This window comes from Onychomys torridus, chromosome 15 (assembly GCF_903995425.1).
Source record: "Onychomys torridus chromosome 15, mOncTor1.1, whole genome shotgun sequence".
Taxonomy (NCBI): Eukaryota; Metazoa; Chordata; class Mammalia; order Rodentia; family Cricetidae; genus Onychomys; species Onychomys torridus.
Genome location: NC_050457.1, coordinates 60117920 through 60133609, shown reverse-complemented (window position 1 = coordinate 60133609; position 15690 = coordinate 60117920). Strand labels below are relative to the sequence as shown.

Below are 15690 nucleotides of genomic sequence, written 5' to 3'. Positions count from 1 at the left end.
TCTGTTTAGCTCCTTAGCCAGTCTTCCAAATCCTCAGGTGTAAGTATAAAATATGGAGTAACCACAGAAAACAGGATGATATAGAGACTGTAAGTGAGAATGTTTGGAAGGGAATAGGAGGATAACAGGAGAGAGCTCCAAATGGTCTACATGGAAGAACAAGGAAGGATGTGGGACAAATAACAAGATTATTTGATAAAGCTTCAAAGGTTCATGTTATTTTATAATTACCTAAATTTATACACACTACAAATATGTACATAAAACATAGGCATCACACACACACACACACACACACACACACACACACACACACACACACACCCCAAAGGAAGTTAACACTCTTGGATTCCCAGAAGGATCAAGACAGAACAAAAACTCAAGTACCAGGCATTTAAAAAACCTCCTTTTGAATTGTTGGTAAAGATAATCCAACATAGAATATACATAGACTTTCATTGCCTCTCAGGGATTGAGAGTCCATATTAAAGAAAACATTGCAAGCTTATGACACAGGATTCAAATGATTTGAGCTGAATCTGACCAGAAGCCTTTTTCCTGTAGACTAGCTCTCATGATCTCAGAAAATACTAAGCCAATTGGCATGGGAGGAAAATATTGAAACTGTTCTGCTCAGCTGAAACGCCTATGAAACATGAATATTAACAGCATGGCAAGACTTGCAAAAATATGCAACTAGTGGCATTCACAAGTCAGTGATAATCAACACCTGTTTAGTTGTACTTAAGGCTGTTCAGCAGGAGCAAAATTTTGCCTGATACTGGAAATTAAGCCATCTTTCCGGGCTAGTGAGGTCATGGACATTATCATAGAACTTATTACCATCACTTTGCTAGACAAGCATAATTCACTTCTTTGTTCTAACACTTATTCTTATTTCCACAAATGAGTGAAGCTACCTCATCTCATTAAAGCAGTCTCTCTTTACATCAAATTTGGTGATCATCACATAAAACTACAGGGGGATACAATGTGGAGATGAACAGATGATTGACAATTACACCTGCATCATAGCTGTTGCTCCTATGGCTAAGGGAACACTCATTGTAAAAGAGGGTTTGGAATGGCTGTAAGGGCTGAAATATTAAGAAGTTAACTCTAAGATAGTCTTTCATAGAAATGGCTGTATGAGCAAAATCAGAATCATGTCAATGTCAACAGATATATCTATCAGGGAAGGGGAAATTTTCACGGGGTACCTACTCCTAAATAAGGAGGTACAGGCAGTTAATGAATGCTGCAAGAATTAGCCTCTTTCAGGGATGAGTCCCCTTATTGGTTGTGAGACATAAAGTGGTCAACTCTGAAACCATATACAGACAAGCAACATAATCAGAATTAGCAGGTTGTGTATATATGTATGTACACATTAGAATATTAGAGGAAGTTAAGCCACTTGGGTTAATAATACTCCCAGAAGGACCATGGACTAACAAAAGCTTCAGTACCATGTATGAAAAATCTCCTTTTGAATGGTTGGTCAAGATATTGCAAGTGACTCCAAAGCCATACATTGTAGTTAGAGTTTTCCTGCCTGGCCCATAGTCAGGACAAATCTCTCTTACCCGCCAGTCCCCACAGTCGCTCAGACCCAACCAAGAAAGCACACAAAAATGTATATTGCTTACAAACTGTATGGCCATGGCAGGCTGCTTGTTATCTACCTTTTCTATCTCAAATTAACCCATTTCTGTTAGTCTATACTTTGCCACATGGCTTGCAGCTTACCAGTGTCTTTACATGTTGCTTTTCATGGCGGCGGTAGGCGGTGTCTCCCTCCAACCTTCTACTTCCCAGAATTCTCTTCTCTCTTGTCCCACCTATACTTCCTGCCTGGCCACTGGCCAATCAGAACTTTATTTACACAGAGCGATATCCACAGCAATACATATTATAAATAATAGCCTTTAGATGCCTCTCAGGGTTTGAGGGTAGGTCCATACTTACAAAGAGGTTACACACTTGGGACACACACATACACACATATGTGAGTACAACAATAATAATCAAAGAAAAAGAGGCTTTTAAATTGAGGTATTGAAGGAGGGTAGCTGGAGAGGCTTATTAAAGGAAAAAGAATGGGGACAGTAATGTAATAACATTTCAATTAAAGTAGATTTCAAAAAATTATAGCAACCAAATATATGCCCTGGTAGAAAATGTAACTATCACTTCTCAGAAAACAATGAAGATGAAAATTATAAGAAACTTAGAAATAATAACACTAGTTTACAATAATATTTATTTTTTATAGTTGGTATAACTGTTCTCATTGTCATTGTTATAAAACATATACTAACTCCATGATGGTTTGATAGAATGATTGGTAGGTGATAATAATTATTAAAATGGATGATAAACAAGTTCGGATAGTAAGATATGTCAGTTTACCTTGAACATCTTAAAATACATTTCTACTTGTTCTATACTGAAATTTGTAGATAACATAATTGTAGTTCATATTTCTTCATGAAGTATATGGTCTGATTATTTTTAGTCTTATTACAGCACTTGAAATAAAGTAGAATTGAGAAATTCTAATAAATCAGAATTCTAATAAAGTAGAATTAGCAATTAGTATCTAGAAATGATATATTGAATATTTGATAATATACCATTACCCTTTGTCCATTTCTAAGTTAACTAACAAGCACTGAAATTTTATAAGTCATCTATTTTGGGAAAACTTTGCAAAGAATATTAACGTTCCACATTTGATAGTTTCATACTTGTTGAGCTACTAGGCACTTAAGATTAAATTTTCTTTTTACTCTCTATTTTATATATTAGCAGAAGGTATTAAATGAACTATATCACTCAATATGTACTGTGGCAATGAGAAGAAACTGAATTCCTGCATTCAAAACCAAAGCTGGTTTCTCTGTCCATCCTAGAACAAAGCCTTCCCCTGTCAACACTAATACAATGAGAAGCAAAGCTGCAGGTTGTGGTGTGGTCAATGAAGAAAATATAATTACAATTATTACAATTTGTCTCTTTTTCTGTTGTTTCTTTTCACAATAAACACGTTTAAATGCTTGTCAGCAAACTTAGCACCGAAGGTCAATATTTTGATAAAGTCATCAAATGTGGCTAATTTCAAAGTAGCTGAATTACTCTCAAAGGGAAACAACAAAAGCTCTCTCCTAGCAAATCAATACTCCATGGTTAGGGTTTCTATTTTTACTTAACCTTCCCTGCCAACTCCATCTTATTAATTATTTGGGAACAAAAGTCCTGGTATGTAGCTGGATTAAATAAAAACTTTAAGAAGGAAGGAAAGGGAGGATGTAAATCAAGAAAAGATGGTGAGACATTAAAGCGTCACATCTAGTTTTAACTACTGGGTACAAGTCTGAATTTCTGTTGGCAATGTCCCAAGTCTCCTGAGAATGTTATGTTTGGCTGATGTGACACATTCCGTTGTCAGTTCATTATAGATAGAATCTTGGTGTTCATATAGAAATTATGCTGAAATTCTTACCCTTTCCAATAAAAGTTAAGGACAGTAACACAGCTATATTCTTCTCTTTGTGTAGTTAAAATGATGATTGAGTTGAAATGATGCCAACAGTGATGCTTAAATTTGTTCAATAATCAAAGATCAGAGATTGATACATAGCTGCTGGTTTTGAAGACAGGTGCTTTAGTGACCTGAATGACATGACTATCCACGGTGGTAATGAACTTCCTTGTGGTTTATATATTTTTTTTCCTGGAATGCAACTTCTCTTTTTAGTCTCTAAAGTTTAGAGAATCCTGTAGCCATGGTGGTGTGAATGGTGACTACCATGTATCAGTGAGAAAAAACAAAAATAAACAACAAAAACTAATTTTTGACATTTTACTCAACTTTCTCATTTACATGAATTTTTTTGTTTTTAATTTGGATAGGTGGCTAATAGGATTATAATTATAAAAATAATGAACTTGCCCTACGAGTCTGTTTCTCCCCTGGGGTTTTAAATAGTTCATATCCTTAATACGGCAGTGGCTTATAATATATAGCAAAATGCAATAATACATTTCACAAATGTATGGTATTTATACCCATGAAACACTGTGTCAGTATGCATTCTCCTACAATTGCAAACCTTTTTGGAATCTAATGGGAAGAGTTGGCAGAGATTAGAGCTATCTGTCTTTTAATTTTTAAAGACCATGACACTGACTAGGATTGAGAAAAATCAAATTTGTTATCTATTTTATTTCTTCCTGTAAAAATTGCCTGACCAATAAATGGATACTTATTGACTATACATATCTTCTGAAAGTATAAGAAAATGAAGGACTTATGTCCAAAGAGGTAATACGTAAACTGTACACCACCATTTCAAGTACACAAAGTACAGTCCCCAATGATAGATGAAGGGATCATAAAGATGGTTATTCTCCCTCTATTGCTATTCTATCCCAGTGGTACCCAAGGCAACATTCTCTGCAGCCTTTTCTCATCCTTATCTTTTGAGCATCAGCATCTGTTATTGGTCATCCCATTTTCATTGCACTCTAAATGAACAACAAAAATTTCATCATTGCCTTTTGGGTTAATTGTAACATTTCAAGCAATGATAGATTTTTATGAAGGTTGCTTATAGTAATTTCTTTTTTGTTCTTCAGGACAGGGTCTCTCTGTACAGCTTTGGACTCACAGAGATTTGCCTGCCTCTGCCTCCCAAGTGCTGGGATTAAAAGCGTATAATACCACTACCCAGCTACAGTAATTATTGTATATAAGCCATGATTGAAGTAGAAAATAAGATCTAGTGACTTTACCAATAGAAGCAGGACAACACTTGGTCAGCAGTTGTACCCATCAAATGCATTGAATTTTCATTATCGTATCATAAACTAGGAATTCTGGAGATATTCAAATTCTCAAAATTTGGCATTTTACTATTATAATGCTGGAGGTAAAGACATGTAGAGTCACCATGCTGCTGCAACTATTTTCTTTTTCTTTTTTTTTTTTTTTGAAATTTAAAGAAAATTTTATTGAAAATCTGAAAAAAATTCCTACAAGGTTGACTTTTCCATAAAACTGTAGCTACACGATGCATTGCGTCTATCATGTTAAAACGTGCATTAGACACAAATACAAAAACCATGAAACAACCCACCATTTCTTTAACAATTAAGCAAAGATAAAATGCCTAAGGAACAACATGGATGACTTGCAAAGGATGGGCTCTTTAAGCACCATTAAAAAAGAGAGAGCACAGATGGATGAGTGTTCAGTTATATGCACTGAAGTGAACCTTTGGCACTAGGAATCAGAGCATTTTGTCATAGAGCATTACACATATTATAAAAGTGCGTCGTGTCAAAGGAACAGAACCACCAGCATTCGGAAGCTGCTTTGTCAACTAGGTAATAAAACACTCTACAGCATGTCTCTCTGTTGTCCATCACTGAATACACAGGTAGAAACTTTAAAATCAAACAGAAAACAAACATCAATTCTGTTATGCACTAACGGTCTTCAGAGTACATCATTTGTACAAGAGAAGGACTAAGAACCAAACTGTTTACAGAGATCCAAGCACAAGTGAGAGAGAGAGCGCACACCCCTCACAGGGCTTTCCCATGGTACTCAGGAGGCGCCACTTCATAATCACTGGCACTGAATGAATTTGCAGAATTCTTCGCCAGATACTTGAGGAAGTCATGTAGATAGTTCAGTAATAAAGCAAGGTTTTTCTCATCTAGAGGTGTACAGGCCAACATTGCTCCAATTTGCACAAATAATCTCAGGAAATGTGGTACTCCGTATACCTGGGACATGGGTGCATCAGGGTGATCTGCAAGAATTTCAGCATACTGTGGTCTCTCAAATTTGTAGAGTAGCCGAGTGCCCAGCATTTCATTGAAGTATTCCCTTTTCCCTGCTACACCCTCATTAACAGCATACTCATTATTATCTGTATTTCCTCGAGATTTCTTATAATTTGCATAATCCTCCAAAATGGAATCCACATTCTTCTTCGCAGGAAGATAAAAAAGCTGCTTTTGTCTGGTAATCAAATCCCAGTCATCCACAAGCCATGGTTTCAGCTCCTCAGGAATCTTTATTTTAACTTCAACTCTGTTCATGAATGTTTCTTCATTTTCAACTGTAGGATCTACCCAGGCTCTTTTCTTCCCAGGAGGCTGAGGTGTCTCACTGGTACTGCCACCATGTCCATTTCCAGGTGTTTTCTGCTTGTTCTTTTTGTTTTCACTTCAACATTTTTCTGCTGCAGACCAGATGTCCTGGAGCCGCTCCTCTCATCTTGTCCTCTGCTTATTGTTCCTGAACGGCCTTTTGAAGCTCTAGCTTTTTCTGCAAATTAGAGTACTCGTATTTGAATACTCTGCTTTCTGGAACCCATTCATCACAAATTTTATTCCAACCATTGTAATGGATAAAGTATTTCACTTGTTTGTCCTTTATGGCAACCTTTACACACTTTGCTTCATAGAGAAGAGGCCCATGGAAGCACAGCACCCGCTCACCCTCCTGGAATTTGGGCTTCGGGTCCTGCTTGGGCGCCATTTATAAGTGATTCGCCACCTCCTCCTTTCTCCCACCACCCTCGACTGCCGCCCCCTACTTTCTACCCCACCCAACTTCTCCAACTATTTTCAGTGATGCGCTCTGCACCTACATCCACTAACATGTATATAAATAAACAAGAATGACATTAAGAATCCATTGTGTCACCTTTCTCACCACCGGTTATTGAAGCCCACTAGAGATTAAAGCAGTGGTTCTCAACCAGTGGGTCATGTCCCCTTTGGGGGTCAAACGACCCTTTCACAGGGTTACATATCAGATACCCTGTGCATCATATATTTACATTACAGTTCATAACAGTAGCAAAATTACAGTTATGAAGCACCAATGAAAATAATTTTATGCTTGGATTGACCACAGCATGAAGAATTGCGTTAGAATAGTTGAGCAACACTGGTGGAATTGTGAGGGAAATATGCCAATAGAGTACTTCTTCAGGCAAATCATGGAAGGGGATTTTCCATTTTTTTGTTAACTATAATCATGCAACAAAATTATGCATGCACGTGCATGAGTGTGTATGCTTGAGAGTGTGCATGTGTATGTGTGTGTGTGTATGAGCATTTTGATGCATGCACCTGGGAAACCAGAGTTCAACTTTAGGTATCTTTCTCTACTGCTTTGTACCTTATATTTTGAGACTAGAGCACTTATTGATCATGGAGCTCATCATTTTGTTGTTGTTGTTTGTTTGTTTGTTTTCGAGACAGGGTTTCTCTGTGTAGCTTTGCACCTTTCCTGGATCTCGCTCTGTAGATCAGGCTGGCCTTGAACTCCCGAGTGCTGGGATTAAGGACATGTGCCACCACTGCCCAGCCGGAACTCATCATTTGCACTAACCTGGTTAATATGAGAAACCTTGGCATCATCCTGTCTCTAGCCTTGGAGTAACAGATATGGAACAACACATATGGTTTGTTTTTTGTTTGTTTGTTTTGTAATTGTTGGGAACTTGACTCAGGTCCTCATGCTCACATAGCAAGTACTGAGTGATCTTTCTATTCTTCATTAAGAAATAAAATACAAACTATAATATACAAGAGTAAATCATTTTTTAAAAAATTATTATCAGCTCAAAAACTATTCAATGCTTGTGTTGAAAGCTTTGTTTTATGGCAGTATATGGGGACAATTAAAAATAGTGTCTCTTGAGCTATGTATGATTTATGTGAGACTGTTTCTTTTTTCTCATTTTTTATTATTAAGAGATTTTCTATTCATTTTACATACCACCCACAGATTCCCCTCTCCTCCTGCCTCCCACCCTTTCCCATACCCCCCCACCTCCTCCAAGGCAAGGTCTCCCCTATGTGGAGTCAGCAGAGCCTGTTACATTCAGTTGAGGCAGGTCCTGGTTAAGCTTTTAGGCTTTTAGCAACAATTCAGCTGAGATCCATTTGGATGAGGACACAGAAGGTTCCAGTCTGAGGAAACAGGATCAGCTGAGGAACTGGTGAGGTGAGGAGGCTGTGGCTTGTTCTGCTTCTCTGATCTTCCAGCATTCACCCCAATTCCTGGCTTCAGATTTGATTTTTATTAATAAGACCATTAAGATTCGTGCTACAGCGGCCCATTCCAGCGTTGGACAAGACCATAGAAAATTTCCTTGTTTATGGTATTGTGGGACCATCCTTTAAGCTCAGCCACAGAAAGCATGGACCAGGCTAAACACCATTCCCTCCACCCCTTGGAATTCTTAAAAAGAGTTGGAACCCTCAATAAAGTAACATGAGTTTTTTAACTGTATACTGTGTGTGCTTTCCAAGCTGAACTTTTTATGTAAATGGACACACTCTTTAACATAATGAATAGAATGATAAATAGACTGTTCTAGATAGCTTTGTCTATTTGATACAGCCTAGGGTCAGTCACCTGAGAAGTGTATCCCAATTGAAGGTTTGTCCAGATGAGATTGTTTTGTAAGCATGTCTGTAGGAGGTGACCTTGATTACTTGACAAGATGATCTCAAGTGCTTCAGACAAGAGCTCAACTGGCAGCCAGCCCAGGTGATTCTCTTGTCTCAGCTTTCAACCCCACCATAGAACTCATGTGTGGCCACACTCAGGTTTTCATGTGGGTTCTGGGTATTTGAACTTTAGTTCTCTATGCTGCAATTGTTCTTACCCATTAAGCAATCTCCCTAGGCCTTCTTGAATATTTTAAGAAAAACACATTTCTAAATATAAGCTATTATGTTCATGCATTACACATTCACAAAAGAGGTAAAATGAATTTCATCTTTGAATATGGTAACACATTCTTTCATACCTGAATATCATCAGAATTCATAGCACACTCTGAGAATTAGCTCCTCTCTCTTCTTCCTGTGAAATTGTAGTTGTCATAACTTTTAATGATAGAACTTTCTATAGATTCTATACAGCCCAATCATCAATTCAAGACAAATTGCAATGCAATTTGTATATGAACAAATGATGCTTTTTTGACACACTTATTTGTTAATTTTACTGATGAGGATTTAACATAGAGCTTTCTGTATAGAAAACATATATTCTAACACTAACCTGAACATTAGTTTGTCAAATTTCAAAATGTGTGTGTCTATGTTTATGTATCTGTATGTGATATCTTAGATTAACAAATACCTGAAAATGTGAAAAATTAACTCTAATCTTGGTATTTAAATTTTTGACATTGTTTAACTTTCAGTACTTCAAAAACTTATGCCACCAAAGCATCATGTGTTAAAACTATAAACTTTAATGTAATTTGTCTAAATTTCTATTGCATAATTTAAATTTCATACTGCTAGAGGAGAACTCAAAACATAAATATTTAGAAATTTGTTTTGTTCTCACTAGATTTGTAAAATACAAGACCACCACAACAAAACAATAACTGCTTATGATTAAATCTGGAGAAAAACTTAGTATAAATAAATCAGTATGTAAGTTGTATAATGAAGCACAACATGCCAACAAATGTGTTCAAGTAAAATTTTGCTCTATAAGGGAGTTAAAAATATAAGAAAAATTACTATTCTTCTTTTAAGTGACTCTGCACACAAAATCTTTTCTTCTAAATATGTTAAGAGGAATCTTCATAAATGTTTATCATTAACTTAGGGATTCTAATTTATTGGGACAAATTATACTATATGTGACTTCATAAATCTAAATATATGTCATGATAGTCTCTTAATTTATGGTATTATTATCATTTGTATTTTTCTTCCAATACAATCTCTGAATGATGACTTAATGACACAAGATGATATGGGGTACAATGAAAAACAGGATGACTGCTAGCTAGAAAGGAAGCTTAACAGCATCGTGATCTACAGACATAAGTGAGAGCACAATTATCCTGCCTTTAAAGCTACATTATTTTTTAGTTATCCCAAGATAATCCTGGTAGATAAGATTATAAAATTAGATGACCATAAATCTCTTAAATGAAACTCTAGAGGAATGAACTTGTTCTTCATTCATGGTATGGATAGGTAGTTTCAATAGGGTATTTTTCCTTCCATGTCCACAATGAGCATGTAACTCAAAGTCTTGCACACATCACAGGTGAGATATAATGCTAAGGGATATTCCTGGCTCTTTTACTTCTTTTGAGACACATTTTAATTTATCTAGGTTTACTTTAAACTCACTTTGAGTCAGACAATTTTTTCCTTTCTTATTATTGAAATTATAGTATAATATAGTTATGATTTTTCTGTTCTCTCTCTTCCAAATCCTCACAGACCACCCCCATTGTTCTATCCACCCAAATCCACATCATCAATTTTTGTTCTATATATTGTAAAACTAACAGGAATCCTAGAAAGAAAGAAAGAATAAAGGAAAGAAGGAATAGAAATTAAGGGAGAGAGAGAAAGGAAGGGAGGGAGAGAGAAAGGAAGGAAGGAAGGAAGGAAGGAAGGGAAGAAGGAAGGAAGGAGAGAAAGAAAGAAAGGAGGAAGAAAGTTAATAAGATAAAAACAAAAACAAAAAAATAAAATAAATGAATATAGATGTACAGACATAGAGACGCATAAACAGTATTCCCCTCAAATCACAAAACCAAAAAGCATAATATATAAGCAAAAGAGCTGTAAGGTAAGAAAAAGAAAAAAAATGACAGAGAAAGCATTAAGTCAAACCAACCAAACAAAAACAAAACAAAACACCCTCCAAAACACCACTGAGTTTGTTTTTTGTTGGCTATTTTTTTTTTTTCTGAGCATGGAGCCTTACCTTACTAGTGGTTTGTTAACATGGTGATACTCCTTCAAACAAAGCTAATTTATCATTAATGAGTGGTTACATAAGAGGTAGTTCTTCCAATCTAACTACCTCCTCTTCAGTAGGGTACCCTGAGCTGTGAGGAGAATGAACCAATGAAGGCATCCCACTTAGGGTCAGTATTCCAAGGATTCTCACTCTCTGCACAATGTCCAGCTGGGAGTCATTGTATTTATTCTCATTTACTGTAGGAGGACAATTCCCTGATAATGGCTGATTAAGACATTGAACTATTCTCACAGCAGAATGTTAGTAATCATTTTGTAGCAAGGTTTCTTTAGCAGAACAGTGGTGTTTGGTTTTCCCCTATATCCCTGACCTAATTAGTCTCAGGTTCTTGGTCACCTGATTAGTGTCCTGGATAGGTTCCTCCTCATAGAGGGAGCCCTAATTACAATCAGGTATTGTTTTGGGTACTCCCTCAAGCTTTGGTCCACTATTGCACTGGCATGTAGATCACCATTGTAGATGGAAAGATTTTTAGCTGAAGTGGTATTTATGTGTCGTATTTGGTAACATGCAAAGTTTCTTTCACTACCATGAACATTAGTCAGTAGGTGAGAAGGCTTTATTCTAGGTAGTCAATAGCTTAACTTCTCCATTTTCTGTGAGTTTTGTTTGTGTTATCTTCAACAATAGGGTCTTAGCATCAGTTTGTTGAGAGCAATCAATTGCCTTAGCAATAACCTATGTTGTTTGGGTTATCTCATCTGTCCTCTTTGGTCAATAAGATGATTAGGTATAATCCATTCCAAGAACAGGAAGCTTCATATTCTGACAGGAATGTCTGTTTAGGTCTCCATCACCCTCATCAATTTTGTGATTTCATTGAGATCACCCTTAAATATGTATGTATTTTAGAATGCTTCTACTATATTAGGTTTCCATTTACCCCCTCAATCATTTCTTCTGCTGCCTCTCCCTCCTAAAGTTCTGAGATTATAGGCCAATGCCATGAAGTTTACATATTTAAACTTCCTATGTTACAATTTTAAATGTCATTTGTTCAATCTATGAGATAAAAATCAATGTTGCAAAATATTCAACAATGGCATTTAAAATGAAATGAAAAGGAAAAAAAAATTAAATGAAACCCAGCTTTTGTCTTTGCCAGTGCATTAAAAGGCTTCATAATACTTTGGACACAAACCAAGAATTCTCGCATGGTTGAAATTGTCAGTGCTATTAGACCAGAATTACACGATAGAAAAACATCATAAAACATAAAAAGAACTGAACATCTATCATAACACTTAATATTATAATAGTTGTGATATTTTTTCATCAACATCATCATAAAATTGACATGTTCCCTGTTAATGACAGGCATGACCTTATGTAGTAAAAGTTCTGTTTTGAATATTCAGCAACTACTTAAGTCATCAGAATAAATCAAAAGTTTGGCTTAGCTCATGAATAAATTATAGAATGAATTCATACTATTAAATGTCACTTAAGAAATTTAGAGAAAAATTGAGGTGAGATAGTTTTTGGTTTTATTATTTTATTTTTTAGAAAAACTTGAAACACAAACTGAAGTTGTGCATGGAAAGGAGTTGGACAAAGTTGGGAAAATGGTGACTCAAACTTGCATGTGGGGGCTCCCTCAGAATTGACTGGATCTGAGAAATAAGGAAACATTTATCATGGAAAAGATAGATTCCCCCTGGATAAAATTTTCTTCTCAGTTTTTTCATTAGAATTGGCCAGTTCATTCAGGAAATCTAAACCTACCTTTCCTAGTAGAGTTGTTACACATTTATGATTTGTCTTGCAATCATCAACCCAACCCACCTTGAGGTTAGTCTCTCTCTCTCTCCCTCTCCTGTAAGCCAACCCCCGCGCCCTGCTTGAAATCTAAATTTAGCTATCATTACCACTATGAATTGATTTGTCATTTTTCTTACTAGAATTCCATTTTTCTCCTTTACTTTCACAACACTTTCTACTTCTTTAAAAATAAATATTTATTATATGCTCATTCAGATTATAGAACCTCTAGACACAGTTCATTCACTCCAGTTTTTGTTTGTTTGTTTGCTTTTTACAATGTGATTTACCTTACAGTCTCATGGTACTCAGATGACTCAACACCATACATCAGAAAGAAGATACTAACACAACATATTGCAAACACATAAAAATAAGAAAAATCAACTTCATAATTCTAGAACTTATATTGGCTAGGTTAATGTTAAATATTTTCAAGTTTATTTTATTTGAGAAGCTATGTAGACAGAGTCTTTATGAGAGACAGAATAAGCACATAATTTAAGATTACATCATCTTAAAATCCTAGAAGATTTATACTGAAAATCATCAAGAGTTTCCAAAACATTTGAGATATAGCATTCTGAGAGTTAAAAAACAAAAACAAAAATGAAACAACTTTCTAAATAGTATAATCAAGATTAATTATAACAAACATTAAAATTTATTTTAAAATGGTTCTCTTAACAACAATGATTAACATTAGTATTAATAACATTTTAATGTGTATTAATAAGGATTGCAAAATCATATTATCTTAGCCACTGTTCTGTTGCTGTGAAGAGACACCATGACCAATACAATGATTAAAAGAGAAAGCATTTATGAATGTTTTGTTAAATGTTTAATCCATAATCATCATTTCAGAAAACATGATGGTGTCCAGGTGTGGTGGCTCATGCCTTTAATCCCAGCACTTGGGAGGCAGAGTCAGGTGGATCTCTGTGAGCTAAATGCCAGTCTGGGCTGCCAAGTGAGTCCCAGGAAAGGTGGCAAAGCTACACAGAGAAACCCTGTCTCAAAAGAAAAAAAAAAGACAAAAGAAAACATGATAGCATAAAAGCAGACATTGGAGCAGTGGCTGAGAGCTACATCCTGAGCCATAGGCAAAAAGAGAAACTCTGGGCCTCGCTTGAGCCCCAAAAGCCCACCTGCTAATGACACACTTCCTCCAACAAGGCCAAATTTCAAGATCTTTCTAATTCTTTTGAAAAGTTATACTCCCTGGTGATTGATTACACAGTCAAATATATGGATCTATGGTATTAGGTATTATTCTTGTTCAAACCACCACATATATTAAATATTCTGTGTTTATTATATGGTTTAATATTTTTGATGCCATCTGTCACTATCATTTCAGAACTGATGAAGAGTGTGCTAAGTTGCCTGCAGTTAACATTATAAGAAAAAACATTTTTTTTTTCCCACCAGGCACATAGCTTAATGAACAACAGGGTTTTTGGCATTTTGACACCAGGCACTTAGTTCAATGAACAACAGGTCTTTTGCACAATGTCAATGTCTTTAAACCCTATGCCTGAATAAAAGTGAGAAATCCCAGGGACAGTGAAAGGGCATTGCAGCCCACATAACACGTGGCACATTGCAAATAAAAGGTTCCACACAACCTTCCTTAACATTGCCTTGCTGTGCAGATTCTATGGTATATTATCAGTTGCTCAAGAAATATTGTGTAGTAATAGAAATTATGTCATTTTCATGTAAATTCAGATAAAATATTTGAATATTTAGTATCCATAATACTAAAATTTTCTTTGTGTCCCTGTAAGATACAACACCCCCATCCAGCAGGAAGTATTATGAAAAGCTATGCCCAAATTCCTAAATATACCAAGCTGGCTTTGGAGATGAAATTGGCTCACTCCTTCTCTAAACCCAAGTATTTTGGAAAAAAAAAAAAAGTTGCAAGATTCTTCTGTCCCTTATCAGAAGAGCTCTGGTGTGGGACAGAGAAAAACCAATATTTTTATTTAAAATAGGTTGATTATAAATACAATCTCTTTCTAAAGAACAAAAGGGGACAGTATAGACAATGATAAGATACAGGGGTAGATTATTGAACCTGCTTTTAAAAAGCAACTTGTTTAAAAATGTTTTACATTGTTATGGATTTTACTTTATTGATACAAACTTAAAGTTAATTTTGTTATACTTTCTGTGTATTTTTACTTTTGTTTAAGATATTATGTTTATATAAATCATTTAAATTGTAATGGAACAATGAGCCTTCTATGATAGTCAAATTATATTCATGTTAAATCTTCTAGGTAAACATAGATATATTTCAGATGGATAGATAATCTTCAAACACTTCAAAAACCTACAGAATGTGGCATTTAAAATGTCTTAAAAATTTAGACTTTCTGGACAGTGAGACATGTCTGCTCCTGGCAGCACCAATTTACTTCAGAGAGGAGGATGGGTATAGAAGACACTCTGTATGGAGTTTATCTTCTTCTTGACAAAAATAGCAATTTGGGCAAGAAACTGTACTTGCTAGACTTCTTAAAAAATGTATCGACTGGACATGCAGGACCCATAGGAAGGTAACCACTGAACTTTGCTTGGTGAAATGGTCCTTCAGGTTCCTGCTTCGCAGAGGAAACTGCCAGACATTCTACACGACACAGAGAGAAGTGACTGAGAGACTCTAGGCCTGTGGGCTGAAGACAGCTGTCCCAACTTTACAAAAGAACTTTGGATAACTGTCCATGATGACAGCTGTCTCTGTCTACTCTCGAAACTTGAAGTTCTTGAAAGTTGCTTGCACAATTCTCCTGTTTCTTAGGTAATATTATATAGTTCCAAGGTCTTTGATGTAGTTGAAGACTAGATAGTTATAATTATGATAACTAGATAAGTTATAGTTATGATAAAAAATAAGTTAAATATGAAACCTTAGACTCACAAATATAGGATAGAATTTTTTCTTTAACTTTGCCAAATACAAATAGACAAGATATTATAATTGTAATTCTTGTTTGATAACTGTTTTGTTACATATAATTTTACTATGTGAAAGTTAAAACATTCCAGGTTAAAAAAAAAAAGAAAAGGGGAAG

General features: G+C 35.5%; 1 protein-coding gene and 1 pseudogene across 2 annotated transcripts in view; both read right to left on the bottom strand.

Annotated features, from left to right (window-relative positions):
- The window catches only part of Cdh12 (cadherin 12), a 684197-nt gene that overhangs the window by 101852 nt on the left and 566655 nt on the right, over positions 1–15690 (bottom strand). The gene's annotated exons all lie outside the window — the stretch shown is intronic.
- LOC118596220 lies at positions 5593–6556 on the bottom strand (annotated as a pseudogene).